Source organism: Budorcas taxicolor, chromosome 21, assembly GCF_023091745.1.
Source record: "Budorcas taxicolor isolate Tak-1 chromosome 21, Takin1.1, whole genome shotgun sequence".
In the NCBI taxonomy this organism is placed as follows: domain Eukaryota; kingdom Metazoa; phylum Chordata; class Mammalia; order Artiodactyla; family Bovidae; genus Budorcas; species Budorcas taxicolor.
The window spans coordinates 69,406,377-69,434,232 of record NC_068930.1 but is presented as its reverse complement, the minus strand read 5'-3'; the positions used below and the strand labels follow the sequence as shown (position 1 = coordinate 69,434,232).

The window sequence follows — 27,856 nt, the reverse complement described above, 5'->3', positions numbered from 1 at the left end:
GTCCAGAGGTGGTGCTTTCTCTTTGCAAAGGGGCCACTCTCAGCCCCGTGCAATCACGGTGGGACTTGCCTGTAGTTCTCCTGAGGCACGTCCTCATGAGGAGGGGAGGGGAGGGGGAGGCAAAGGAGGACGGAGAAGAGGAGGAAATGGGGAAGGAGGAGATGGCGGGGCTGGTGGTGGCTTTGGCGCCACCAGCGGCGGTGCTGGTGGTTTTGGCGTTGGCGGAGGCAGTGGCAGTGGGCAGCCCCTCTTTCCCGCCGGGTGAGGGTCCAGGTCGTCTGCTGCAGCGAAGCCAAGCGTGCTGCCCCAGGACTCCTCGTGGGCTCAGGTCCAAAGCTCCCTAGCACTTGTCCCCCTCTGTCCCCATTCGGCTCCAGCCATATACTGCTGGTCAACAGTCTGACCTTCCTGAGCTGAGCCATGGGGGTGCAAGGGGTGCCCCCCTGCCAGAGGGCAGGGGCTGCAAACTCAGGAGCTACTTTTTCGGGCCCTTGAGACCTGCTCAGAAGCCAACTGGTGGGATGAATGTTGGCCCTGGGTCACAGCCCGGCTGGACCGCATGGCAGTCCACTCACCATTGGTTTAAGCATTACGACTGTTCTACCAGGCCCCCTGCCAGGGCCCTGGGGGTGTGTGAGAAATGGGAGGAAGAGTCACAGCCCTGGAGTGGCACCTCCATCTCCTGTCTACATGCCTTTCTAGAAAGAAACCTGGCATCTTTAAACCAGCAGAAGAAGGGGACCAGCCCAGGTTAGTTCATCCCAACATGCATCTGCCTCAGGAGCCCAGCAGGCCAGCTTTGCTTCTGGGCCTCCCATCGCCCCTGAGTGCCCGACGGGCAGGGGACAGGTGGCTTCCCGGGACCCGAGCTGGCTCCCCCATTCCCCCATCACATGGGCCCAAGGTGACGGGAGGCCCCCAGCCAGACAGCATCCCAACGTTCACCCCTCCTCAGATTAGTAGCACATCCATCGCTGTTTTTGTTAAGACAAGAAACGTATTTATTGAGAGCACAATGGGCCGTGCCAAGCCCCACCCCCGCCACCGGGGGAGGGTGCTTTCCGACCCTGGCACAGGCTCCTCACAACAGCCCTGTGAGGTAGGTGTCCGAGCCCATTTCTCAGATGTGGACAGCGAGGCCCGGCGCTCTCCCAAGTCTCAGGGTTCGTGAGGGGCGGGGAGGGGGTCCGGCCCGCGTGTCTGACACTCAGATCAGTGAAGTCCATCAGTCAGAGGGAGGGGAGGCGGGGAGGACACGCCCCTCTGCACAGGGGGGTCGGCCCAGGTCCAGAGTCTTTGGGTCCAGCCTGTCCCGTGGGAACGCGTGCAGGTGTCCCCTGTGGCTGCGGAGGCTGAGAGAGACATAGGCGCAGATGAAGGCCATCCGCTCCCGGGCTCACAGGCTGACAAGAGTTCTTATGCACACAGGCAGGCAGCAGGCAAGGGGCAGACACATTTAGGAGAAGGGATGCTCGGGGCCTGGACCACACAGGGAGAGGGGAGCACCCAGCCACCAGCTCCTGCCCTCCACCTGGCACCCTTCACATCACCCCCTCCCTGGTCTCTTCCTCCTCTAATTTCCAGAAGCATCGCACGCTCCTGCATCAGTAACTCCGATGGTCCTCACCTAACCAACTGAAATCTAGAAATCTTGGCCTTCGGAGAAACCACCCCAGCTCTCCTGTCTTAGCCATTACCAATTAGACCAGGGCATTTTCTAAACTACCAGCTTCCTCCCCCTCTGAAAGAGAAAGTGTCAGGCACTCAGTCGTGTCCGACTCTTTGCAAACTCATGGACTGTAGCCTGCCAGGTTCCTCTGTCCATGGGATTCTCCAGGCAAGAATACTGGAGTGGGTTGCCATGCTCTTCTCCAGGGGATCTTCCTGACCCAGGGATTAAGCCCGGTTCTCCTGCACTGCAGGCAGATTCTTTACCATCTGAGCCACCTGGAAACCTACTCCTCCTTTGGGAGTTTCTGAAAATTCTCCCTGATTGTGCCTACCTGGACCTCAGTCCCCTCCCCTCTGAACCTGTTACATCTCTGTATTGAAGAGCAAAGCTTCCTGTTCCTCACTGAGTCCCCTAGGCTGGCCGGGTGCTCCCCTGACACCCTCCATTCTGCCCAGCAGTTTCTGGGGCCACCATAGTTCCAGAAAGCACAGGGTTTCTGTGATTAGGACCCACAGGCTGCAGGGCGCTGTGGCCAACCTCAAACAGGAGGCCAGGTAACAAAGCACTGATTTTCACATAAACAACCTCCTCGAACCCGACAATAACCACGCCAGGTAGATGTGACTATTTTCAGATTACAGGTGAACAAACCCATCCAGGCCACACACATATAGGTGCTTAGATAGCTTTGAACGTCAGACCTTGATTCTCGGGACCAGTGTACAGGGCCCATCGAGACAGGTTAGCCAGCAGGCCCTGAGCAGACACTGCCATTATGTACCCATTCTACAGAGAGGGGAACCAGGCTTGGGGTGGTTCAAGTAACCCCTCAAGGCCACTGCACTGGCAAATGCTGCTGCCACACCCAGAACTCCAATGGGTAAGAGCCCCATCCCCCCAGAGCCCCAGCTTGGGGAGACAAGAGAGAGTGAAAGAAAGGAATTAAGGTCTGGGATCCAATCCCCCCTCATTTGCTGGGTGACCAGGCAGCATCTCCGACCAGGCATGTACCTTACAGGCGAAGGTGGTTGGTCACCAATGGTGAGGATAAAGACTTCTCAGGTCAAAGACCTCCCCTCCCCAAGAGCGAGGGCTCCTGAGACCCAGAGCGGGCAAGGGGGTGGCCAGAACACCTCTGCCACTGGGGACCTGCCAAACGCCGCATTAGCAACATTGCCTGGACCACCTACTGCGTAACACAAGGAACCAAATTCAATATCCTGTGATACAATATAGTGGGAAAGAATATGAAAACAGAATATATATGTAACACCAAGTCACTTTGCTGTACAGAAGAAAATAACACAATATTGTGTGTCAACTACATGCCAACAACATTTTTTAAAAATCACTTGGACCACAGAACATAGGAGTACATTTTTTAGCCCACATAAAGTTTTATTCTAGATATAAACATTTCCAGAAACAGTCAGAAGACAGCTATTTGCATCCAGAAGCTTACCCAGGGTGAGCCCCCACTTCAGACAGAGACCCTCAGGGTCTGCCCTGGAGAGTCTTTGCCAAGAAACACCCTCTTTCCTCTTACAGAGATGCATGCAGAGTCAACGTGTCCATCAGCCAACAGTCAGTTCAGCTTTTCACATCCACTAAAACCCCGCTCGCCCATCAATGAGCATCTATTAAGCGCCTACTACACAGGCAGCAGGACCATCAGGGTCAGGGGTCTAAGTCTCAGAGTCAGGGAGGGGGTTCTGAGGACCCCGACCCTGACCGGAAACCCTAGCCCTCACTGAGGACCCCGACCCTGACCGGAAACCCGAGCCCTCACTGAGGACCCCGACCCTGACCCGAAACCCTAGCCCTCACTGAGGACCCCGACCCTGACCCGAAACCCTAACCCTCACTGAGGACCCCGACCCTGACCTGAAACCCTAGCCCTCACTGAGGACCCCGACCCTGACCTGAAACCCTAGCCCTCACTGAGGACCCCGACCCTGACTCGAAACCCTAACCCTCACTGAGGACCCCGACCCTGACTCGAAACCCTAACCCTCATTGAGGACCCCGACCCTGACTCGAAACCCTAACCCTCACTGAGGACCCTGACCCTGACTCGAAACCCTAACCCTCACTGAGCCTCAGCTTTCTCCCCGCCCTCTGGAGACAGGGACCCAGGCCTTCCCTGCTCAGGAGGATGAGGCCCTGAAAACACTCCTCACCCCTGGGCACACAGGCCCGAGGACCGTCCAGGAGCAGACACCTACACACAGACTCACAGTCCCCTGGGAGGAGGGCCCTAGCCACCTGTCTCTACCCGTGGATCCCCTCGGAAGCTTCAGAAAAGTTCTCAAGGACACAGGGTGGCCACGTGTGGACACAGCCCACTGAGGCTGTGAAAGCCAGAGGCCAAATGAGGGGTCAGGGAGGCTTCTGCAGGGGGAGGGGCCAGAGGAGACCCCCGACTCCAGCCCACCTGGAATGGAATCTGGGGGTGTTCTGCAGAACCCCGCTCTCCACATGTGAGACAAGGGCCAGGAAAGGAATTCCGTGCACTCGTGGAGACCCCTGGATCCACAATGACCCCAAGGGGATGTCTCCTAAGCAGGAAGAGGGGCAATATCTAATTTGGCCAAGTTTCCAGGTCCCAATGAAGCTCCACACGGGCACTGCTAGGCATGTGGTGGGGACAGGGACACCCTGGGGCACATTTGGGCTGGCAGAGACCAGCCGTGGAACTGGGAGGGTTTGCTTTGACTGAGTTGAGAGAGCACCCTCTGGCTTTTCATGGAGGACTGTTCAATCCTGGCTTGGACACGACTCGCTCATCTGTTAAATGGGCCCGCATGTCAAACAAGCAGGAGCCTTTTCCCTAAATGGCAGAAGAGGGAGTTTTAGTCCCTAAGATGTTACCCAGAAACCCTTCCTTGGGCTCTCTCTAAATGGTCCTTGCTCCTCCCCGCTAACAAATACCCTTGGGGGACTCACAAAAGTCCCTCCACAGACCTGGCAGGAACAGTCACCTGCGCGTGACAAACAGCTGCCCAGGGTGGGAGGTGGGGAGAAGAAAGGAGCCTCCAAGGAAGGAGAAAAGCCATCACTCATTAACTGAGGCAATATTTACTCTGGACCTGCGTCACTGAACACTCTCAGGCTGCTTGACCTCTGTCTCACGCGTCCCAGTGACTGTCGGAAATACAATCTTATTATAAGGCCAAGACCAACTTTTTATTCATTTAGAACTAGCAAAAGCTTCCCTGCTCCCTTCCAGACAGCCCCCAACACATGATCACTTTCAGTGACGGCCAGCATTTAATGAATGCTGTTAAAGTTCACCCAACCCTGAGCTCTCACAACAACCCTGTGAGGTAAGCTTTCCGGTGACCCACGGCTTAGACAAAAGGAGACCAAAAGAAGACCGATGGTCCCAGAGAAGTGCCTTGACCGACCGTGCACAGTTACACATCAGCCAGATTCTCGTTTCTAACACAAAACATCGACTTGTTCATCGGACAGCGAAAGTTCCACCAAGTGACATCTGAAACCAGAGTCCTGGTTTCTGAACAACATATATCACACAAAGGTCCATAAGATACAGTCACTGGTTAACAGGTTAATCAGGAGCGGAGGACAATCTCTTAGTCAAGGTTATATGCAGTCGCTGCTTACACTGGGGTACAATCGTTATTCGGCCATCTACTCATCCATCCTTCCAGCAGAAATGGGAGGCGACCCCTACCACTGGCCTGGTACTGTGTTAGGCGCCCAGGCAGCGGACACGTGAGCCCAAATGTTGAGAAGGGGGAGAGGGGACATTGGGCGGTGGGGGGTTGGGGGATGGGGGCGTAGTGTCTTTGACAACCGGTGCCTAATATTTTGCAGGGAGGATCCTGCTGGGAGGGGTCACTTGTGGAGGGTAAGTGCCGCCCACAGGCCAGACACAGTGGTAGGCAAGATACAACCTGTTCCACAGGTGGGTGCGAACGCGTACCCCAGGGGGCCGGGGCATTGCCCAGAGCGATCCCCATTCCCCAGCCTAACCCTAACCCCAAAATTACCCCTACCTACCTTTCAAATGCCATACGAATTCAGCATTCGAGCCCATAATACCCGCTGTGTGCTTGCTAGAAAGACTGCCCACTGAGCTGTCCCAATCAGGCTGCCCCTCCCGGCCTGTCACCCCGCCACCCGCCGCCTACTCCCGGGGGCACGCGCACCACCCTACAGGGTCACAGTTCAAAACCTCGGTTACAGCAGATGCGCACAACAGCCCTGAGAGGCGAGCGCCGTGTTCTGCCCAGCAGCCAGAACTCGGCCGTGCCCGTGAGTCTAAACCACATGCTTGTCCAGCTCCAGGGTCCTGGCTTTGTCCACTATACCCACTGTCCAAGGCAGTAAGTCAAACGCAGACTTCCCAGGAGAGCCCCCAAGATCTATGGTGGGAAGCCCCACCTGGCTGGGAACCTGGATCATGGATACATCCCAGGTTTGCCAAGCGTCAGGCAGCCCGGATGCCCTGTTGTGCCAATAGATTGTTCTGTGCAGACCTCACGGTGGGGCATGACCCTCACCATCCAAACCCCCAGTTTTCTCTCAATAGAGCCCAGAATGAACCAATCTCCAAGGGACAGGAAGGACTCTGAAACTCGCCCTTTGTGCAAGATGAGGATGTCCTAATGACTCGAAATCCTGCTCACGGCCAGAATCAGCTGTTTGTTTCAGATCCCCCCCATCCCCACTCCAGCTATCATTCTGGCCTCTTGAGACTCTGGGCTATGATTTCTGAGCACCCAGGGAACACAGCTTGCTGATTACTAATCAACCCAGTTTGCAGAGGAACGAAGTTGGAGAGGGCAATCAAAATTTCAACAGAACTTTGGCCGAGGGGTGGGCACGCTGAATCAAGGATCCCACCTTGTGACTAGCCCCCAGCAAACACACTCATCTTTTCTTTCGAGAGGGGGTGTCGCAATGCAACCTTGTGACCCACCTCTAGTATAGCACCAGCTGACCTTTTCGAATGTTTGCGGGCTGGGAGTGGAGTGAATGAAGGGATGAAAGGATGAGTTACAACCGCTGTCATCTGGTAGAGGAAGCGGAGAGGCTGAAGGCAAAGCTCATGGCAGGGACCATGCACCAGGCAAGGTGGCCTGGGGGGGGACATCTCCACTCCCGGGTGGGGACGGGGGCCACCCTGGGCCCCCGGGCCCTGGATCCCTCGCAGTGTGTGATGCATGGGAACGCACCATGGGGAAGGAAGCCATGTGGGTGATGTGGCAGACGACATCCAGCTGGGACATGCTCAGAGCAGTGACCCCGGAGGAAGAAGCCACAAGTAAGGGCGTTCACTTCATAACCACAGCCCATGGCGCTACACAGCCTGCCCACAAGGAAAAGGTTTGCTTTCAGGAAAGGGAAAGGCCAAAGCACCAGGTCGAGAGGCCAAATGCAATGGATAGATGGATGGATGGATGGATGGATGGATGGATGGATCCAAGTAATGCTAGGAATCATCACTGGCCTCCCAAACATGTGGGTGAGAAATCTGACATGGGCAAACAGCGCTCAGTGCTATAGTAGACGGTCGGTGGGAAGACACGGTCCTCGGCTGCAAGCAGAGGGTATTCTGGAAAGCAGGGGCAAGCCTTCTTGGGTCACGTGCCCTTCCCAAATGGCCATGATGATTTCTGAGACCTGGCCACCCCTGGGGTGGACCATGAGGGAAGAAGCTCAAGGAGAATATGGGGGCCATTCTACTCTTTGGCTTGTGGAATTGAGTTGTCCCATTTCTGAAGGCAGATTCACTATCTGACCTGATCTGAAATACTTAATTAAACCCCAAAGACCACCATGGAGGCCAGCGGGACAATGGCTCACACATCAGAGGGCACTAGGAACATGAAGGGCAGCAGATTGCCTCAGCTGATTGCCCTGAGAGGTGGCAAGTGGTGTCTTCCTCAAAGTGAAATGGGGGCAGGGGGTGGAGGCAGGAAGGCCACCACTTAAGTAACATTCAAGATGGCAGCAAGGTTGTCTGGACCTTGGAGGGTCAAAGAGATTCTTGCACCACAAGCGTTACAGAGGGTGAGTTGAGAGTTTATAAATCATAAATGCACAAGCCCACCCAGGAGAGGCAGCTTTAAATGTCACTGGGCTGCCAAAGGGAGAATATCATCCCAATGTGCAGTTTCCAGGAAGAGTCAAAGAGACCTGAAGGGTCATCTAGGCCAACCCCACTCCTACTAATTGAATCTCCTTGAAGCTACCCTCATCGAGTATCTGCCTGTCCTGTCCCTTGAATGACCCCAGAGATGAAGGGCTCACTACCTCCCAAGGACCCTCATTCCACCCTTGGCCAGTCTTACCACAAAGCCATGACCCAGCGGACTTGGACAAACAGTTCACAGAAGATGTAATTTTTTTTAACAAACACAGTAAAATGTTCAACCGTCATTAGTCATCAAAGCAGTGCAAGTTAAAATGACAGAAAAACACTTTTTAACAGAGATAAATTAGCAACATCTTAACAAAATGCTAAAACATCACTAGACATCATAAAATGCTACAAGCCTTCTGAAATTAGTACAAAAATTCCTGGCCTTTCCTCAAGAAACTCAACACCAGAAATTCATTTGTTCATTCACCACTCCAATTTATTCATCCATTCTCCCATCCTCTCCTCCAACAGCCAACCAGGCACTCACTCACACTTTCATCCATCCTTCTATCCTCTCATCTAACATTTATATCTACAACATTTCAGGCATTAGAGATACAAAGATCAATGCAACAAGCTCCTTGCCCTCAAGGGTTCACAGCCTAGCAGGAGAAATTGACATACCACAAAGCAAAGATCACTTCCAGGTGTGGGAAAATAGTTCATAAGAATGAAAAAGGGGGGTGTGCTAAGTTATTAGCTGTGGCATAATTTGTAACATTAAAAAAGATGAATTATGCATAGCAAGAGTGATAATTGCAGGTTAATGTGGTGAATGACTGACACGGCCACTCAGTGAGACACAAGGCAGCCAGTGAGGTGATGAAGTATATGGAAGAAAGAAAAATGTTGACAGCGGAATATGGAAAAGGTGGGATGCAAAAATTTAAAAAAAAAAAGTGTATGTGGTGAAGAATAGCAATTAGGTTTAAAAAATGGATGCTCATTTTAAAAAATTAGATGTCTATTAAAAAAATAGTGTGCTTATAAACAGAATCTGAAGGGGAGAAATAAAGATGAGTGATATGTCAAATGATGGGTGATCTGCTCCGAGTCATGTGCTATCCACACCATTTACAGTCAAGATCACAACAGGGCCTCTGGCCCATCTGCCCGAGAGACCCAGCCTCCGCCCTCCACCCTCTGGCAGGCCAGCCCCAAGGCCAACCTCCCTGAGTTGGGAGTCATACAGAAATCCAAGGAGACTTGTAGCTCCTGGTACCATCAAGGGAAGGATTTGTGCAAGGGGTGCCTGAAAAGGTCAAAGTCAACAGACAAGATTTGTTCTTTCTTTGGAAAGGGAAAGAAGAAGCACACACTTGAGACAGGCCGTGATCAGAGAGGAGCGCTGAAACCCAACCTTGGACCTCGTGGGTCGGGCACGGACAGAACCAGACAAGGGCCCACGTGGAACTTCCACCCCTGGCTTCTGCGGCCCTGGGAGTCCTGGGCTGAAACCCAGCGTCCCAGAACTGGAGACCTTCAGAAACCCTGACCCAGGGACCCTCAGGCCCCCAGCATTCCTAGGACAGAACTCATCCAATCCCAACCCACCCTCCCCCCGGGACATTCCCCCACCTGCCTATTTCCACCCACGTGACCCTGGACAGCCCCTTGGTCCCCGGGAGAAGGCCCCTCTCCTTAGGAGTCTGCTTCTGTTCCTGCCCATCTCCTCTGCAAACTGGGCTATGATCCCCTCCCATTCTACACCTAACACTTTCTCCATCTTCTAACCCTCAGCTGCCTTTTAAAACAACCACACTCGGGTTCTTCAAAAAGACCCTCCCAGGCTCTTCCTGCCCCAAGCTCCCCTGACCCCCACTCCAGCCCATGCGATGATGCCTGGGCTGGTTGGAGGGCTCTTTGGGGACCCTTCTCTGAGTAGCTGTCTTTGGAGTTAAGAAGTGCGCCACCCCCCACCCCAGGCTTCAGGCAGAACCCGGGCCCCCAGATTCCAAAACAGAAGAGAGCAGAGCCCTGAAGCCCCAGCACCACCTCGGGCCCATGAAGCCCTGCTCACGTGGCCCGGACACGTGGCACTGGAGGCAGGGAAGGGTAGCTCCTGACACGTGACTCCGTGTCCTCCTCTCCTAAAGACCACCTGTGTCCACTCAGGGCCCGCGCTAAGAGCGCAGAGGTTGGCCCCGGGCCCCTGGCTCCCTCCCTGCACCCTGTCTGTAGCTGCGGCTCCTGCTTCTCTGCCTCCCTGCCACCTGACATCCAAGCATGCCTGGGGCATTGCTGGGCTGGACTAGACCCACCGACTCCATCCCACCCCGACCACTCCCTGTCCCCACCCAGGGCCCAGAGTCACTCCTAGCAGGGTAATCAGCCCCTCAGCCCCACCCACCAGGCAACGCTCCAGCCCCACCTCCACCAGATTCCACCCCCAGGGCTCCCCGTGCTCCCAGCCACGAATCCTGGGTCCAGCCAAGTGGGCTCCTCACGTTCAGGGCACTGGTTAGGAATCCAATTTTTTTTTTTTTTTTTTAATGTCCCAGACTGGAATCGAGAAGTCGAGAGGGACTTTGATCCTTGGATTGATAGACAGACACAGGCACACCACACACAGGTGCACAAATCCTACCAATACAGAGAAAAAGGGACTACACAGAACCAGGGTGTCCCTGGGATTCAAAATGATCAGTACAAACAGCCCCAGCGAGGGGCAGGGCGGGGGCAGGGCGGGAGGAGAGAAGAGGCGTTCAACAACACACCATGCAAAGGCCATTTTTTTTTTTTTTTTTTTTTTTGCCGAAATACAGAGAGTACATCGCAAAACAATTGAGAAGGTAGCAAGGCCTTGAAACGGGCTCCGGGGATGCCAGGGGGAAGGGGGCAGGGTCCTGGGACCACTTCTGCCAACCCTGGGCTGAGATGCACCTGCCCCAGGACACCCCGAGTTGGGAAGGGACAGCAGCCCACACACGGAAGACCCAGCTGGAGGGCTCCCGGACATGTTTCAGAAAGCTGTGGGAACAAGGTTTCTGTGATGAGGCCATGCTGGCCCCCTTCCCACCCGCCTCTCCCTTGCACAGGTCCTGGAGGTGAGGGGGGCCCCCACCCCGCCCCAGGACAGCGCAGCGGGCCCGGAGGCAGGGGGCACCCCTACCAGGACAACGCTCTACCCAGGGCCCCTTGCTCCCTGACCCTCTGCTGCCCCCTGGCGGGAAAAGCCTCCCCCACAGGTGACCCAGGCCCAGGGAGGGGCCAGGACACCCACCTGGCCCAACACCCCCTGTTCCCGCAACCTTCTGCAGGCTCCTGGGGCCCGAGCCCTTCTGCCTCTCCGGGGCTCTAGACGGGGCACTGCCAACAGGCAGGGCAGCATTTGCCCCCACGATCCACCCAAGCAGGGAGCCGGTGCCATTCCACGTCTACACACGGGGAAAACAGAACGAGAGCAACGAGGTGAAATGGCCCCACAGCCAGGACGTGACGGTGGCACTCCAGGCAAGGGTCCCCCCGGGCCAGCCCCTCCCCGCCGGAAGTGCACGCCACAAGCACCCCGCATGCCAAGGGCCACCCACTCCACCCAGCTGCTGGGGACCCAGAGGCCCTAGACAGGAAGGCTTCCCCCCGCTCTCCCTTCATTTCCCTTCTTCCTTCGCCTTCTTTCCTCCCTTCCTTCCATGCAGCCATTTCTTCCACTCATTCACTACTGACTTCAACAGCATGACTTCAGTCACAGCCTTTGGTTCATGAAGGTCTCCCTTATTTGTTTATACATTATTTCCACTTCTGCTTTCTTATTTCTCTCACGCTTCCTTTCATTCCTTCATTCTTACAAACTCAGGTGAAGAAGGATGAGTCAGGATCCCACAGGCAACACCCCTGGTCCAAGCAACACCATCTCATTCATCCACTCATGCCATCTCGCATTTGCCCTTCCTTTCATCCTCATCCTGGCTTATCCTGCGAAATCATGAGAGCGGTCAAAACTCCACCTGCAAAACAACCATCATCGGCCCATGTGCTTACTTGCCTTGGCAATCTTTCTTCCTCGCCACTAGTCACCTTTTAGATTTTGCTATTTATTCTTTTATTTATGGACCTCCATTGCCTATATTTTATGATATAAAGATAATAAAAGGCTGGAGGTGCAGCCTTGTCTTGGGGCTGGGTATTTGCTCTATTTTTCATTTATTCTCGGAAAGGTGTAATGCATTTATCTATTTAAGGAGTAGTATGTAAACTAATTATAATTCCTGTTCAGACAACCTCTCTTAACGAACCATTTATCACTTTGGTGGTTGGTTTACTGTCTTTCCTTTCTCTCTCTTTTTTTTGCTTCTTCTTTTTTAATCTCTCCATCCTCCTTTGCCTTAGAAGAGGGGACTGGGTGACCTTATCCATCATTAGGGTTGATGAACACCTCACCCCTAATCCTAACAGACCCTTCTCTCCGACACACCCACATCTTCACTGCCTTTCTGCTGGGCCCCCCACCTTTCTCTTTCACTTAAGTTTCCCTTTTGCCTCGTTTCTTTCTCAGCTTCTCTTTTACTCTTAGGAACCTCAGGTGTCTTGGGTGAGATGAGTGACGATCCCATGGGCCGTCTCAGGCATTCCCATTACTGATTCAGTCATTCGTGGGTCCATTCATTCATTCTCTCACCCTTCTATTTCAATATTTACTCTTTTATTTATGGACCTCAGGTGCACAGAATTGGATTAACTATCATTTGTGGTTCCTGGAGGCTTCTCAGCACCGGTCCATGTAGGGCCCCTTTGGTTCGTTAACTCCTTGTACTGGTGATTTGCGGGAGGACTTATTTAATTCTCTCAGGAGCCCAGTTTTGAATCACTCACAATTCCTGCTGCATGGTGCCTTCTCATTTTTTTTGTTCTAGCATGGCCCTGTCTCTCGTAATTTATGTACATATTTATTTATTCATTCAATATACTTTTATTGCTAATATCCTTCTTGTCATAATTGCCTATGCCCCTCCTCCATCCTCACTGGCTCTTTTGGTATTCTTTTATTCTCAAGAGCCTCAGGTGCAGAGGCTAATTCATCAAAGTCCCCTTCCTCATTCATTCATTCACACAGCCACCCCCTTATTTATTCTTTCTTTCTGATGAACTTCAGCTTGTACTAGTTTTTATATTAAATGAATAATATGTTTCTTAAGCACTTATCCAGGACGTGCCTTTCTCTCTTCCATCCATCTATTTCCATTTCTTCTCCCATACCTTTCTTTCTCCCCGCCTCCCCCTCAATTTTTCAAACTCATTCCACGCCGTCTCGTGGAACGCGTGTGTTTATCCCTGCAGGCTTTTATTAACCCTATCGTTCTTTTTACTATTTACCAACTTTGGGGCCGGAGATCTGAATGAATGTGGATAATCTGTGCTAAACCAGTCCCCTCTCACAGACTTCACTGACATACTTATTATCTTTTTTTACTTCTTTATAAAAACTTTTTATTTTTTTCCCTCCCATCTTAATTAATTGTTCTTTTCTACCAGTCTTTCAGGCTTTTTTCTTACTGCCTTTCTTTCTCTTGGAGATTGGACACCAGGAAATGGCTGCACCCTAACACCCCTTGCAACATCAGCTTCATTGATCACTGCAAATTTTTTCTCTCATGCATTCATGCACCCATTCAGGCTTTCTTTCTCTTTGGGAATTGTTTTTACACTTCTAGATGGCAGGGTACCTGACTGGATACATGATAATCTACAAGCAATGGATCCTCCCCGCCCTGGCCTCTCTGAGGTTCTCCCTTACGTATTTTGGCTCTGACCTGCCTCCTGGTTGGGTGGGTGGTGACCCATCTCAGAAGCCCAGATGTGGATCCATCCATGCGCATGGTTCACGTCCCCTCCCATTCTTATTCCTAGAACAACTCTGTCTTATATATGCATTTATCTATCTATTAGTTATTACTTTTTCTTTTCGCATCTCTAATCTGACTTCTGACTTGTCATTTCTTTCCCATTTTCAGTTTCACCATTTCTTGCCTTTACTCTCTCTCTTTCTCGCATTCTTTGGAGCTCAGGTGCCACGACCTGATGGAGCCTAACGTCACCTGCAAACAGCATCCCCGGGCCCTTCAGCCCCGCCTCTCAGTCACTTGTTCCTTCTGGCTTTCCTTCATTCATTCACTGATGCCAGTCTTCCCTCCTGTTTTTTTTTTTCTTTTTATTAGGTATTAACTCCTCTACTAATCGAGCGTCTGTTCAGATTTTGACCCATATTGATCCACGGTTTGGATTCTTAGCCTCGCCTGCTTCCAAGGATCTACTCATTTATCACCTTCTTTTATTCTCTTTCGTTGCAACTTTCCACATTTCCTCCGTTCTCACTTTTTCTCACTTGTCTTCTCTCATTTTCCTGGAGCTTTGGTGTGACCACAGCCTCCCCTCCCCCTCACTCCACGCCGTCTCTGTCTCTTTAGATGCTCGCTCACTTGTTTACTGAGATATTTATTATATTTTGATAGTCCTGTGGCTTTCAGGGTCGGACTAACCACAACCCTCGATTCGTGACCGTCTATTACTCAACTCCTCTGCCTTCCTCTGTGTGTTGATCTGCTCACCCACTAATATTTTTCTGGATTTCACACCCGTTACTTTTTCTTCCACATTTCTAGATTTTTATTTAGATATGTTATTCTCTTTTTTCATCCCTTCATGGAACAGACGTCAGCTCATAGGACTGGATGACTCAAAGCCCTTTCTGCCATGCTCCCTTCAGGATTCAGGTATGCCCACTGCTCACTCATTCGTCCCTTCACTTTTTTCTCTTTTTTTTGACTTTCTTTCATTTCAGTCTTTATGTATGTGCACCCAGAATTAGAAAACTTTGGGTTAAAGTTAAATCTCATCTCTGGTCCCCTGGGTCATTTTTCACTTTTAACTGTTCTTTGAGCTCTTCCCCTGGTGTTTTCTCTTTTTTTTTCTGCTGCCAAGGGCACATATTTGGATTAATCCTAATGCTTGGCTTATAATAACCTGACATAGTCCTCCTTATGGGGAGTGTTTTTCTCACCCCCTAATTTTAAAAGTTACCTTATTTTTTACGTATTAATTTGCATCTTTCCATTTTCCTTGCCACTGTCAATCCCTGGTACCCTCTCTGCCATCTTTTCACTTTGACGGGCCCCACCATCCCAGCCTCACCGCTGGCTTACACATCCAGACTCCTTATTCCTTCTTTCTGTCATGTAGGTTTTTCTTCCCTTATGGACGAACGATAGGTGCTACATATTTGAATTGCTCATGTGCCTTAGTCCAGGATAACTGGATACTGGTTTCTGCATGGCCCTATTTACATACTGCTTCCCTGCTTCATCGACTTATCTATTGATCTCCTATGTATCCAGCTGGATCTCCTTCAGGGTATACTTCTTTACATTATTTACTTGTTTGTTCATTCTTTCACGCCTGCATTCATTTATCCATCCACTCGCTTCTTTGGATCAGGTAACAGAGCCCAGCAAAACGACTTCCCACCAGAACAGTAGGGCATTCACAGTATCTCTGACCTCCCACCCCCTCTCACCCAGTTGAGCACCAAGGTGCACAAAACCCACAGTCCTTGACACGTAAGCATGGCAGATGCAGGCACAGGCAGAACACACGTGAGTGCAGCAGACGCCCCCCCCCCCCCCGGGGGCCCACACCCGACACAAACAGGGGTCAGACTCCCCAGGCCCATTGGTGCGGCAGGCGCTTCCCCAAGGACCCCTCTGAATGGTCATCCCTGTGAGAAACCTGTTTCAAGACCCAACAGTACACAGAGGCACACATGGTATACACAACCTCCCTGGTGGGAGACGACGGACACAGAGTTCATCTGAAAGCAGACGGCTTTGTCTATAGTCACACACACAAAAATATATTTTCGCCTTTCAAGGCAAATAAAAAAGGAACTACCCATCACTATTGCTAAGCGTCCCAGTCCCAAACAATAAAAAGCTTGAAGAGGTTTGGCCGGAAGCTTTGAAGACAGAAAGTCTGTCCATTTGGACATTTGAAGGGGAGAGGCAAGCGAAGATTATTGGAGCTCGGAGATGGCTTCAGAGGCTGGTGCCACTGCCTGCATTTTCTCCTTGGCCCGTCGAAGGGCCCCCCAGCTAGGCCACTTCCATCCTAGTTTGCCCTGCCACACAAGAGCCAAAGTGAGGCTCAGTCATGAAAGGGCCATTCACTTCCTTTGTGAAAGAGGAGGAATTCTGTGGGGGTCTGGCACTTGAGACCACCTGTAGCATCCCTTTGCCACAGAGGTGCCGTGAGGAGGGTGGGGGTGCACCTCTGAACGCGAGCCCCCGAGGTCCACACTCAGCTCGGCTCCCTGGGCACCCCTTTCTGGGCGGGGACCTCCGACCAGTGCTCACCCATCCCTCCCCACGAGGCTGTTGGGGTGGCAGCCCGCCTCCCTCGGTGACCAGCCTCAGATGTGGCCCCTACACCCCAACAACTTACGATTATGGAGCTAGAGGGTGCTGGGGTGGCGGGTTCGAGGTCCTGGACCACGGAGGATTCCAGATGATGGCTTCGGCTGGAATGAGAAAGCACTGGGTCACTCAAAGAGAATCTCACCCAACCGAAGCAGAGACGCCCCAACTTCAAGAGTGGAACTGATGAAATCAAGCCTTTCTCTTCTCTTTACACACACTCACGAGTGCTCTCACCTGCCAAGTTCCCCCTCTCCCAGCTCCAGGTACATCTGGAGCTGACAGGGGCTGGCGTGGACATGGCTCCTGACCCCAGGGCCCTCGGGGTGGGTTGGTGCCACCGTGATGCTAGACCCTGTTTCACGGAACCCAAAGGCTCGGGTCACTGCATGAGTGACAGCTGCAGCTAGACACACTCAAAGGCTGCACAGACGGCTTCCTGGAAGTGCACTCCGCCAGGAAGAAGGGCGCTGCAGGGCACAGCTGAGCCAGGGCTAGCGTGTGCAGGGTAGTGCGTGCATGATGAAGGGCGAGGGCAGCAGGCCCTGGCTGAGACTAGGAAAGTATGCTGTGGACCACGCCAGGGTCGTGGGGTCCTGAATGAGCAGCGTGTCCTAAAACCATGAGATGGAAGATGAAGGGACAGGGCTGCCTGGACAAACGGCTTCACCTGAACAATTACCGACGCGTTTTCACCAGCCCCATATAAAAAGCCCTGACCAGGCATGTCAAATCTCTGACATCAAGTATTTGCCTTAAAGTTTAAAAAGAACGAGCTGAGCAGTGATAGACACGTGTCACGATACATCTGTCAAAACCCACCGACTGTAGGATACAAAGAACAATAGAAACCATGAATTTCAGTTAACAGCTATGTTATCAAGGTCAGCTCGTCAATGGCGACAAGTGCCGCACACTGACGCCAGATGTTGACCTCGGGGGAAACGGGGGTGGGAGGGCAGGTGACGAGCATGAACTGTACTCGCCACTTACTTTTTCTATAAATCTAAAACTGCTCAGGAAAAGAAAAAAAAGGTCAGTCATTTTCTAAAAATATTTTAAAGGAGTTGACGTTGAACATATACCTAAGAGGCTCTGGTAGGTAAGTGTGCCCAACAGGTGGTCTGTGATGACTGAGGGAGGTTTGGTGTGTTTTTCTTTTTTTAATTTTTTATTTTATACTGAGGCATAGTTGATGTTTACAATGTTGTGTTAGTTTCAAGCATATAGCAAAGTGACTCAGTGATGCAAATACATTTATCTATTCTTTTTCAGATTCTTTTCCATGAGAGGTTATCACAGGGTATTCAATAGAGTTCCCTTGGGCTATACAGTAGGTCCCTGTTAATTCTTTTATCTGATGACTGAGATGAGGAGGCAGCCAAATCAAGGCAAGAATGAGAAATAAAAACTTGAGAAAAGGAAGAAAGAACAAGGAGAGCCCAGTAGCCCTCCAAGGAAACCCAAGGAAGGAAGAGGTCCTCTCCAAGCCCCCTGCCCTGACTTAAGCCATTTGGGTACTTCAACCCCCTTGCCCATGGTTCACTCACTGGGGTGCCCGAGACTTGGCCAGGGCCCCAGGGGGCTCACCTCTTGCTCCCAAGCCTCCTAAGAATTCCTCCCCTGACCTTGAGCTTCCCAAACACTCTATTCCCCTAACTGGTTGATTTTATAAGCAAGAAACAGGAAGTCTTTTTTAAAAACCAGAGTTAATCAAGCAGTCATCAGCCCATGGGTGACCAGGGTAGACCGGTTATCTAAGGGCGCTCTGGGCCGTATTGCGGACCCATCACTCCGGGAGAGTTTCCAGCCCTTCCCCAGAGACCCATGAGCACCCAGGGGTGACCCTGTCATCATCACCATGGTCCTAAGAGGACGACCGGGCTGTAGACCCGGAACACACGGCAAGACCACAGTCACCGCCCTTTCCCACAGGACAAAGAGGTAGGAAAGGGCTTTGCTATGTCTTTCCAGTTTGTTTCTCTTTGGTGTCTTTTAACAGGACTGAGGAAATCAGAAGCAGCTCAGGGCACCTGGGTTTTTTACCTGCTTCTGTCCCCAGGGACCGTGGGAGCCCTCAGAGCTTCCTGGTTGCTCATAATCAACTTTCGCGCAGACCCCCAGGCTGCGACTAAGGACATTGCCCCGGCAAAGTCATGCCTTGGTTTCTGAGCTCCGTGTGTGTCCCAGCCCTGCGACCGTGGTGATGGATTAGCACTGCGGTGCTGGGCTGCAGTCATGACAGACGAAGACACTGCAGAGATGAGTCAGTGTCTGGAACCAAAGGAAAACACAAGCTTCCTTCTAGGGTCCAGAGGAACAATTGTCGCAAGCAACTGATCAGAGACCTCATAAACGCACGTGCTGTGCTCACGATGCACACAGGAAGCCCTGCTAACTACTCCAAAATCATCCTCTGGGGCTTACGAGGGTTAGAAAACCCTAGCTCTGCTTCTCAGGAAATGTTTTCTTTCTTTTTCTTTTTACTGAAGTATGGTTGATTAGCAACATTGCTACTTCCTGTGGCGCAGCAAAGTGATACACACATTTAGTTCTTTTCTTAATATTATTTTCCACTACGGTTTATCATAGGATATATTTTTTTTAATTGGAGGATATCTGCTTTACAATGTTGCGTTAGTCTCTGCTGTTCAACATCATGAATCAGCTACCCGTATACTGCCTCTCAAGATTTTTTAAAGTTCCTCTATTTTAGGGGCAAATGGGACCTCCTTGATCTGGTGTCTGGTACAAATCGTTTGTGGATCAGTCATAATTATATATGTGTGTGTGTGTGTATATATATATGACTGACTTGACTTGTGTTGTAGGGCAGATGCAACACTGTAGCCAACACAACACCGTAAAGCAATTTCCCTCCGATTAAAAAATAGATTTAAAGAAATAAAATTTTTAAAGAATTTTTCCTACTGTAATGTATTTCTCCCCCCAAACCTTTTACTATTTACTAATTAATCTACTTTTCTTCTATACAATAAATACTGTATTGAAATTGAAAAATATATATATCATTTGTGGGTGTTGAGTGCAGGGGAAAGATGGAAAGGACGATTTTTCATAAAATGGTGATTCTCAGAAATAGAAGCCCGCAGTTTATCCAAACAGTCATCAGCCTCACCCTCCTACTTGTTGAGGAGAGACCACCCCCTCACAACTTTCCCCAACAGATGCAAGCTCTTGGCGGACCTCATTTCCTGTACCTTTGTGAAGGCCAGGGCCCTGAACATTGCGGGCTCATTTATGAAAATAGGAGAGGTAATTGGGACAGCTTTTGAAATCACGTCCCCCCCACCACCACCAACCTCTCGCCGGCCCCCATCAGTCCTCTAATTTCAGTTGGCCGGGGGATGGGGGCTGTTTACATACGCCTCTTCCTGGAATTTCACTCTTTGCTTCAGGAGTGGGCAATTAGAGAGAATTAGGGCCTATTTGGCGTATGTTTACCGTTAATGGATAGAGTGGCAGACGCACTTGGGAAGGCAGGCTGCCGGTCTAATTGAAGCTGGCAATTTCCCGATCCCTCATTTCAGCTCGCAGGTATTGTAGCAACCAAGGTCAGCAAACAAAGGCTGTAGCCCACCGTGGTAATCACCGGGTGCAGGCCTGGCCGCAGGTTTGTGCGCTCTTTACTACCTTGCACGGAAGCACAGAGACAGCTAGAGATGTTTGCAAAACTGAGTCTAGGACGGGCAGCCGGGGCAGGCGGCTGATCGCTTTTCCAGAACTTTGCCTCTCTGCCTGATGGCTTTTTCAGGAAGTTCTCCACGGAGCGGGCCAGGGCACCCACAGAGGTGCCGCAGAAGGTCTTGTGACCAAAAGGCCCCGGGGCGAGCCGCAGGGGAGGGTGCGGCCTGGCACACCCTCCTGGGACCGCAGCCACGGGCCAGGCTCATTACACGGCCCAGAAAGGTGTTCCAGGCTTGGCTGGCAGCCCACCTGCGTGGAAGAATAGTCCACTGAGCTGCTCTGGGCCACGAGCCTTATTAGGATCTGTGTTCACAAAGAGCTGACCGAGGGGACTGGCTGATGACTGTGAACCCTGCTGCCTGGCCACGGGCGGTGGGCTTCACACCCGGCTCCCTCGGGTCTCTGCTTTCCTTGTCTTGGAAGTAAAAGAGGGTGGAGAGATGGAAGACCAGTGATCTCCAGCCCGCTGACTCTCAAGACTCAGCAAACAAACCCCCGAGCAGCTGGAAGGAACCCAGGGCCCCACGGACCCTAAGGTGACCGTGATCCTGCACTGCCCCCATTTCGTAGCAAGGAAAACTGAGGCCCACTGGGGACCAAGGTCATAGTCACAGTGGGAGCTGAGCACAGGCTGGAACCAGGTCCCCAGAGGACCAATGCAGACCTGCTGCCTGACCCTGGGGCACCCAAAGTGCCCAATCTGGACTCTCTCCTCTGACTGACCAGGCCTGAGTAGGAGGGGGTCCCTGCCCCCAGCCAGGAGGCCAGTGGGGGCCCAATTTGAACACTGGGGGACCCCCATCCCCTCCTCTGGTGAAAGAGCCCTTGTCTTTCTAGTGCCGACATCCCTGCCTCAATTTACAGATGGGGAAACTGAGGCCCAGAAGCCAGCAGCCACAAAGGCACCAGCAGAGACTCAGAACCAGGACGCTTTCATCCTGTGGCAGGGACTCTGCCCTGGGTTCCTCCAGAAGGGCCTGAGTCCTCGGGACAGTTGGGGGCAGTGAGGCTGCCAACTAGATCCTCTCCAGCTCAGAGGGTCCCCTTGCTCAGGGTGGCCCCGACCCTGAGCCCCCTGCTGACTGCCCGCCTCTCTCACCTTTCCTAAGTGCAAGCATCAGCCCCACGGATCTTGGAGCCACAGAAGCCCCAGTTTCCTAACCCGAAGGAATGACTTGATCCCCCGCTCCACAGAACAGCCCGGGGAAAGAGCTGGAAGGACCAGCACGGCTGTGAGTCTGCACGGCCAGCACAGACGTGTGGTCAGTCTCTGCCCCCCCACCGACCAGCCTCCTCCCCAACTTTCCACCCTGGACTTCTGTCTCCTTCGGCTGTTTCTCGGGCATTGGGCCCGGTTTGATCAGATTCTTGTTTACAGGCAGGGCGACTCTGCTTCCCCCTCCTGAGAAACTCGCAAAGAGAAAGGCCCGGGTCGGGGGAGTCCGGGCTGGTCTGGGGTCGCACCGCCGGGGCGGCTGGTTGGACATGCTTTGTACGGCCTCTCGTCTATGCGCCTCGGAGCCCCCGCCATGCACACAAGGGCGAGGGGCCCTGCCGCAGCCCCCGGAGGGAACACACGCACACGCACACAGTTTCAGGGGGAGGTAATTGAGGTTTCCTCTTTTCATGTGAAGAAAGGGCACCTTCTATTGAGAGAATGTATTCACAGAACCTGGGAAAACTCATCTGCGCTGGGCCTCCCAATTATCCCCAGGTGGCTGTTCTCCGTGGGGGGCTCCCCACATTCCTTCTGCGAGGCCTTTGTCTCCATCTGCACCGCCCTGGGAGCTCCCAGGCTAAGTCCCCTCCTTAAACCCCTGCCAAAGACCCTATTCACTCTGCAAAGAGACGCCCGGCAGAAGGTGGTGGGCAGCCTTCCTCCCCCGCCACCCCGGCCCCCCGACTCCCAGGAAGGAGGACTTAAGAGCCCTCCATCTGGATTTTTGTTGAAGCCCAAAGAAATTGGAGAGCAATTAGGAGAGTCATGACTATATCCTCCACCACTCTCCTCTCCCTTAATTAATTCTTCTCTCTCTCTCACACACACACACACACACACACACACACACACATACACCCTTCCCAAGTTGGGGCCTGCCCCGGCCTCGGCCGCCCCGCACCTGCTCTGCCCGCAGGCCCCTCACGACTGCCAAGGCCCTCGGTGAGTTCCCCAAAGGCAGGGATAAGGGGCCAAGTATCTAAAATCTGGAAGGCATGAGGAATTCGAGGATGTGTGGGCATTCAGAAATGAGCCTCTTGGGCACTGCTAGCATGTCGCCTGGGCACTGAGGAGGGGACCCTCGACCTCTGCTGGATCCAAGTGACCTTGAGATCCCTCCTGCTGCTGCTGCTCCTTGTGGTGTGGGGGCTGTGCCTGGCAGTGGACACTGTAGGGGGCTGACCTCCTCCCGGTGGATTTCCAAGAGTCCCTTCATTCTCTCCCCTCCTGGCCCCAAAACACTGACTCATGCCACGCCGATAACAGGGCGCTACCTCAGCTTAACTCCTGCCTTAGACACCCCCACAAAAAATGGCCCAGCTTCCCAAAGCCATAGGCAGGCAGCTGGGACTTGGGGCTGCCCATTGGAACTGCTGGGGGGTTGCCCCAGAGTGAAAGCCTCCACTCTCCCCTACAGACCATTCTCTTCCTTTCAACATGGGGACCCCATGCTTCATATGGCCTCATTTGGAAAGCTGTAACTAACTCTTTTCCAGAATTTTCCATCTGTTCAAACCGGGGATGGGAGACCAAGTTAGTCAGACTCCTTTAAGTCCTTCTTTAGGACAAGGGGCAGAGCTCAAAGCCGCAGATAGAAAAACAAACCAGTTCTTGGGGCTTATTTGCAACTTGTTAAATGTCAGTCTTCTAAAAAGAAAATGCTCCCAGCACCCCAGACCTTCTGATTCAGCTCACAATGGCGGTTTCTACATTGTCCACTGCCCTTTAACCCTTTGGGGCCTTAATTTGTTTCCCTCCACACCCCCTTCTGTGTAAAGCTGCCTTCCTCTTTTCAAGGAAAAATTCATTAGCAAGCTCATTAAAGACGGGTGATTTTTTTTCTTTCTGGAAGTCAGATTGGTCATAAAAAAAAAAAACACATTTAAGTTCCTTCATGTAAATGAATGAATAAGAAACACATGACTCCCGTTGCTCTTAAGTCTTGCCAGTTTTTTACATTATTTGGAGAAATACGTTTGGGGTTTGAGTCACGAGTCAGGAGACACGAGGTCAGGGGCCCTGAAAGCTGCCATCAGCCCCACAAGCAACGTGCAGGTGGGAGACTGAAGGGTGAGGAAGGGGGCACTTTCTTCCTTTCCAGACGCGCGGGGGCGCAGCGATGCTCTCAGCCCCCTTCCCCATCCCCCCCTCCACCGTGGGGGAAGCAGGTGGGGCCCAAGGACCAGCTTTCCAGCAAGACCACCATCTCTTCCTGATACCTGCGTGCACCGGGAAGCATTCAGCTAGAGGCGGCCCTGAGGACTGGCCCAGCACCACAACAAACGGCCAGGGAACCCCTCCCACCTGTCTGGCTGGCTGGCTAGGGCCTCATTTTCACCGCTTACTGCTCAGGGATGGGCCAATCCACCAAAAAAGAATTTTCCTGAAAATGATCCTTTCTTTCAACACTGGACAATGGCAGATGGATGATGCTACGTTTCAACTTCTTTAAATGAAGAACTTGACCTATTATACCTATTACTCTATTTTCTGCGTGAAAAGTGTCCAATTCTTTGCAACCCCATGGACTCTACGGTCCCCGTAATTCTCCAGGCCAGAATACTGGAGTGGGTAGCCTCTTCCTTTTCCAGGGGATCTTCCTGATGCAGGAATCGAACCAGGATCTCCTGCATTGCAGGAGGATTGTTTACCAACTGAGCTATCGGGGAAGCCCCCATTTTCTGCATGCTGCTGCTGCTAAGTCGCTTCAGTCGTGTCCGACTCTGTGTGACCCCAGAGACGGTAGCCCACCAGGCTCCCCCGTCCCTGGGATTCTCCAGGCAAGACCACTGGAGTGGGTTGCCATTTCCTCCTCTAATGCATGAAAATGAAAAGTGAAAGTGAAGTCGCTCAGTCAAGTCCGACTCCTAGCGACCCCATGGACTGCAGCCCACCAGGCTCCTCTGTCCATGGGATTTTCCAGACAAGAGCACTGGAGTGGGGTGCCATCGCCTTCTCCAATTTTCTGCATAATGACACACAAAATCCAAAATATGTGTTTGCCTGAGACTGAGCATTCACGAAAGCCTCTAAAATTCAACACAGCCCAAAGAGAGGCATCCTGAATACCGAGGAGGAGAAGGGGGTGGGGGGCTGGCACAGTCCAGGACTGGCTGGGGATCAGCCTCCATCCTGACTCTGCCCATCAGCCCAACCCACCCACCTGGAGGGGGCTCCCGAGATATCCCTGAGGAGGGAGGCGTCCAGGAACCGTGGGCATTTGGTTCCGACGAATCACATAGATCTTTCTGGTAAGCTCTGGATACAACATCCCGGAGCCCGGATCCTGCCCTTTGTAAAGATCCCCTCCCGGGCTCCGTTCCACATCATCACGTTTGCAGGTGGCAAATGCCAGCCTCGGAGTAAATGTCAAGGGGCGGAGCCCGCCTGGTGCCCCCTCCCTGGAATCAGGCCTGGGCACACGCTCTCCACCTCTCTGCAACCTCTCTGGAGAGTGGAAACAAGTGGACAAAGGGGTCAGCCCCCTGTATGGATACTTCTTCCCTTCTCGCCTGCTCAAAATAACATCCCCAGCCCATTCCCCATTCAGGGCAGGAGGGCAGGACTGTGGAAGAGCTGTCCCCCAAATCCGGTTGATGCAAGAGCCTTACAGAAGCTGCTGGAAACCAGAGACCCCTGGGGAGTACCGGGGTCCAGCCCCTCTGCTCACTGGGCTGCAGGGCTCATAAGGGCGGGCGCACCCCAAGACAGGGCCCCCAGTTCCAACGTGGCCCCCGTTTCCTCTCACAGAAACCCTGTGTGGAGCATCAAGGCACCAGGACAGGGACAGGACTGGGCCCACTTGAGCCTCCATAAACAGCAGGCGAGTTGAGCCAACTCTCACCCCATCATCCAAGCCATCCCGGCCATTTAAGTGCCTTCATTCATTCACCCCAGTGGCTACCCCGAACGTCTCAGACATGCGCACAGAGCCAGCCACCTTCCACTGAGCTGCTGGCTGTGAAAACACCCCCCAAGGCCCCTCCAGGAGCCCTGCCGTGGGCTCCGCTGCTGCGACCACAGAAAGCTAGGTGCCCTCGGGGGAGCCCCCCACCCCTGTCCACTGGACCTGGATGCCACACAGGCCACATCACCATACGGGACCCGCCCAGGCATCCAACTAGACCCTCTGGTCCTAAAGCTGGCCTCAGGCCCCTGGAGAAGAGCCCCACCCCTGGGCCCCCAAGGCTCCATTAACGCTTCTTGAATAAATGAAGGTCCCATAAACAAGTGTTGGGCCCAGAGAGCCTCGTAGAGCTGTAACCCCAGCTTTCTTGTGTTCCACCATTACTGATTTTATTTAAACACACAAAAACATTCCCATCCCGCTGCAATGTCAGGGGCGAGGAGACGAGGCCAAGGGAAGAACTCCCTCAAAAACCACTGTTTGATTAAAGGACATTATCAAAGCCTCGCACGGGAGAACCCAGCATTCTCACAGCCACTGACGTTTCCATGGCATGTGGGCAGAAACGCCTTTCCAGCTCCAGGCGGACAGGCACAGCTGTTTTTGCATCTCCAAAGGGGCCCAGTAGCTGGGCTTTAGGCAGAGGGCAAATGTCCTGCTATTCATTTTGTTACCATGCTCAGCAAAGCTCTGTGAGGACCTACTATGTGTGTGCCTGGCCCACGCTGGTTCTCAGGAGCCCAGACCCGAGGGAATGCTCCCCACTTACCGTGCTGGTGCAGAAGGGTCTCAGCTCCTGGCGGCTTCCAGAACGCCCAGCCCCATGGTCGGGGTGGCAGAGAACTTGCCCTTGGAAGTGACCCCCTCCCAAGGTTTGCATGTGGACCTCCTCGAACTGAGACATGTTTGAGTAAGCCTGATGAAATCGTGGTGTCTCAAAAAAGCACGCAACTCACCCCAATCCAGGCAGCAGCATCGCGGCTCGAGGTGGGCGCGAGACGCCGGGTGACCCTCCAGAAGACGTGCTGCTCCAGGGCAGCTCCTCCACCTCCTCCGTCCAGGCGTTCACGATCCGGGGCCGCCGGGGCTCCTTGGTTGGGGGGGAACAGGCAGACATTAGAAGGACAGCAAGGCGAGCCCCCCAGAAAAGCCACACATACATAAGACCCAGAAAAGGCAGAGAGCCTGGTCTCACCTGCCGAATGGTTTTTGGTGGAGGGAGGTGGCTCTTGGGGGTGGCAAGGACGGGAAGAGGTGTGGGAAGCGACAAGCCAGGGAGCAGCCCAGACGGGCCACAAGGCCTGGGGGGCGGGGGCGCCGAGCCTGGGACTCGCCAGGACACAGCGCTTGGACAGTCAGGCCTGGCAGGATGTGATGGCAAGGGGGTCTGGGGGGATTAGGGTGGGGAGAAGAGGACAGGGCAAAAGCCTGGCTGCAGCCCAGGGTCACTCAGAGCTTGAGAGGCCAGGCCCACGGGAGGAGGTACCTGAGGATGCTAGGGGGAGGTGGCCTGCCGGGTTTTGGGGGGCTTGCGCCTTGGCCACTGGAGACCCACTGGAAACTTGAGTCACCCTGAGGGGGAAGGCCTTCTTGCACTGGGGGAGACAGGGAAAAGGCACACAGGTGAGAGGTGGGCTGGGCAGCACGCAGGCAACCACAGGTGTGGGCTCAGTGAGGAAACCATCGTGTTAAGCAGAGAGTGGACGGCCGAGACGCAGAGGGCCCTGAACCCAGAGAAAGGGGCGCAGGGAAGGGCGCACAGGTCGGATCTGGCAAGCAGAGCCAGGGGCTGGGGTGCAGCCAGAGGAGGAGCCGCCAGATAGAGGAGGAGCCGCCAGATAGAGGAGGAGCCGGGTGGGCAGCTGGGAAAGGTGAGGCCTGAAGATCCCCTGGAGGTTCCCAGCCAGGGGCCCTTGGCAGTGGGCAGGTGCCCGCCCGCAAAGCGGGGGCGGGGAGCTGGATGTAGTCCCAGGAGGAGGAGGGAATCCTGGAGGGAGGGGTCCAGCCCGCAGACCCCCAGCTCAAGAGGGAGACCCGGTGGAGCCAGAGCCCAAGGGGACACACGCCACGGCTGCCCTGGCCCCCTCTTCAGTCCTGAACTTCAGGGCTGGGGGCCCAGGACGACCATGCGCACTTAGCCACGGGACGGGCAGGGAGGCCGGGCGAGCAGGAGGGGCTGGCCGGCTGGGACCTGCAGCTGAGCCCTGGAGAAGGGTAGGTTCGGGGCCCCCTCCCCAGGCTTTGGATTCAAAGGGGGCCACCCGACCACAGCAAGGCAAAGCAGGCCTGCCCCTCACACCCCCCCGCCCCGGCCTGCCTTCTCTACAGAGCAGAAGCATGCTGCTCCAGCGCCTGGGAGCCCACAGGGCACCCTGGGCAGAAGCAACCCCCCGGCCCCCTACCCTGGGGAGGCAGAGGCCATCAAGGGACGCGCTAGGGTGGCAGGTGCCCAGCCCGGGGCCGAGCCATGGGCTTGCTCAGTAAGGATCAACTGTTGGATGACGGGATGGATGCGTGAGTCCAGGAAGGGGTGAGACTGGTGGAGCCCCGCTCAAAGGGGGCTGGGGGTGGGGCAACACCCACCGCCCTTTTAAAGGACGTCCACCCTCCACCCTTTAGACCTGACGCTTCCTGCACTCCCAGTGACTCCCACCTAGCAGTTTGACAGTCAAGTTCCTTCATTGACTCACCTGTCCAAACATACATCCCACATACTCTTACTGAGCCCCACTTTGTGCCAGGCTGGCTCTGGGACACCCAAAGGAGGAGT

The 27,856-nt window shown here is 53.5% G+C and overlaps 1 long non-coding RNA gene across 1 annotated transcript; it reads right to left on the bottom strand.

Annotated features, from left to right (window-relative positions):
* Window positions 1-1,224: 1,224 nt before the first annotated feature.
* Window positions 1,225-27,063, bottom strand: LOC128067042 (uncharacterized). Its single transcript, XR_008201268.1, has 4 exons — window positions 26,573-27,063; window positions 26,043-26,176; window positions 16,281-16,356; window positions 1,225-1,352 (listed from the first exon to the last, which is right to left on the bottom strand). It is a non-coding gene; the product is annotated as an uncharacterized LOC128067042 (long non-coding RNA).
* Between the last annotated feature and the right edge of the window lie 793 nt (window positions 27,064-27,856).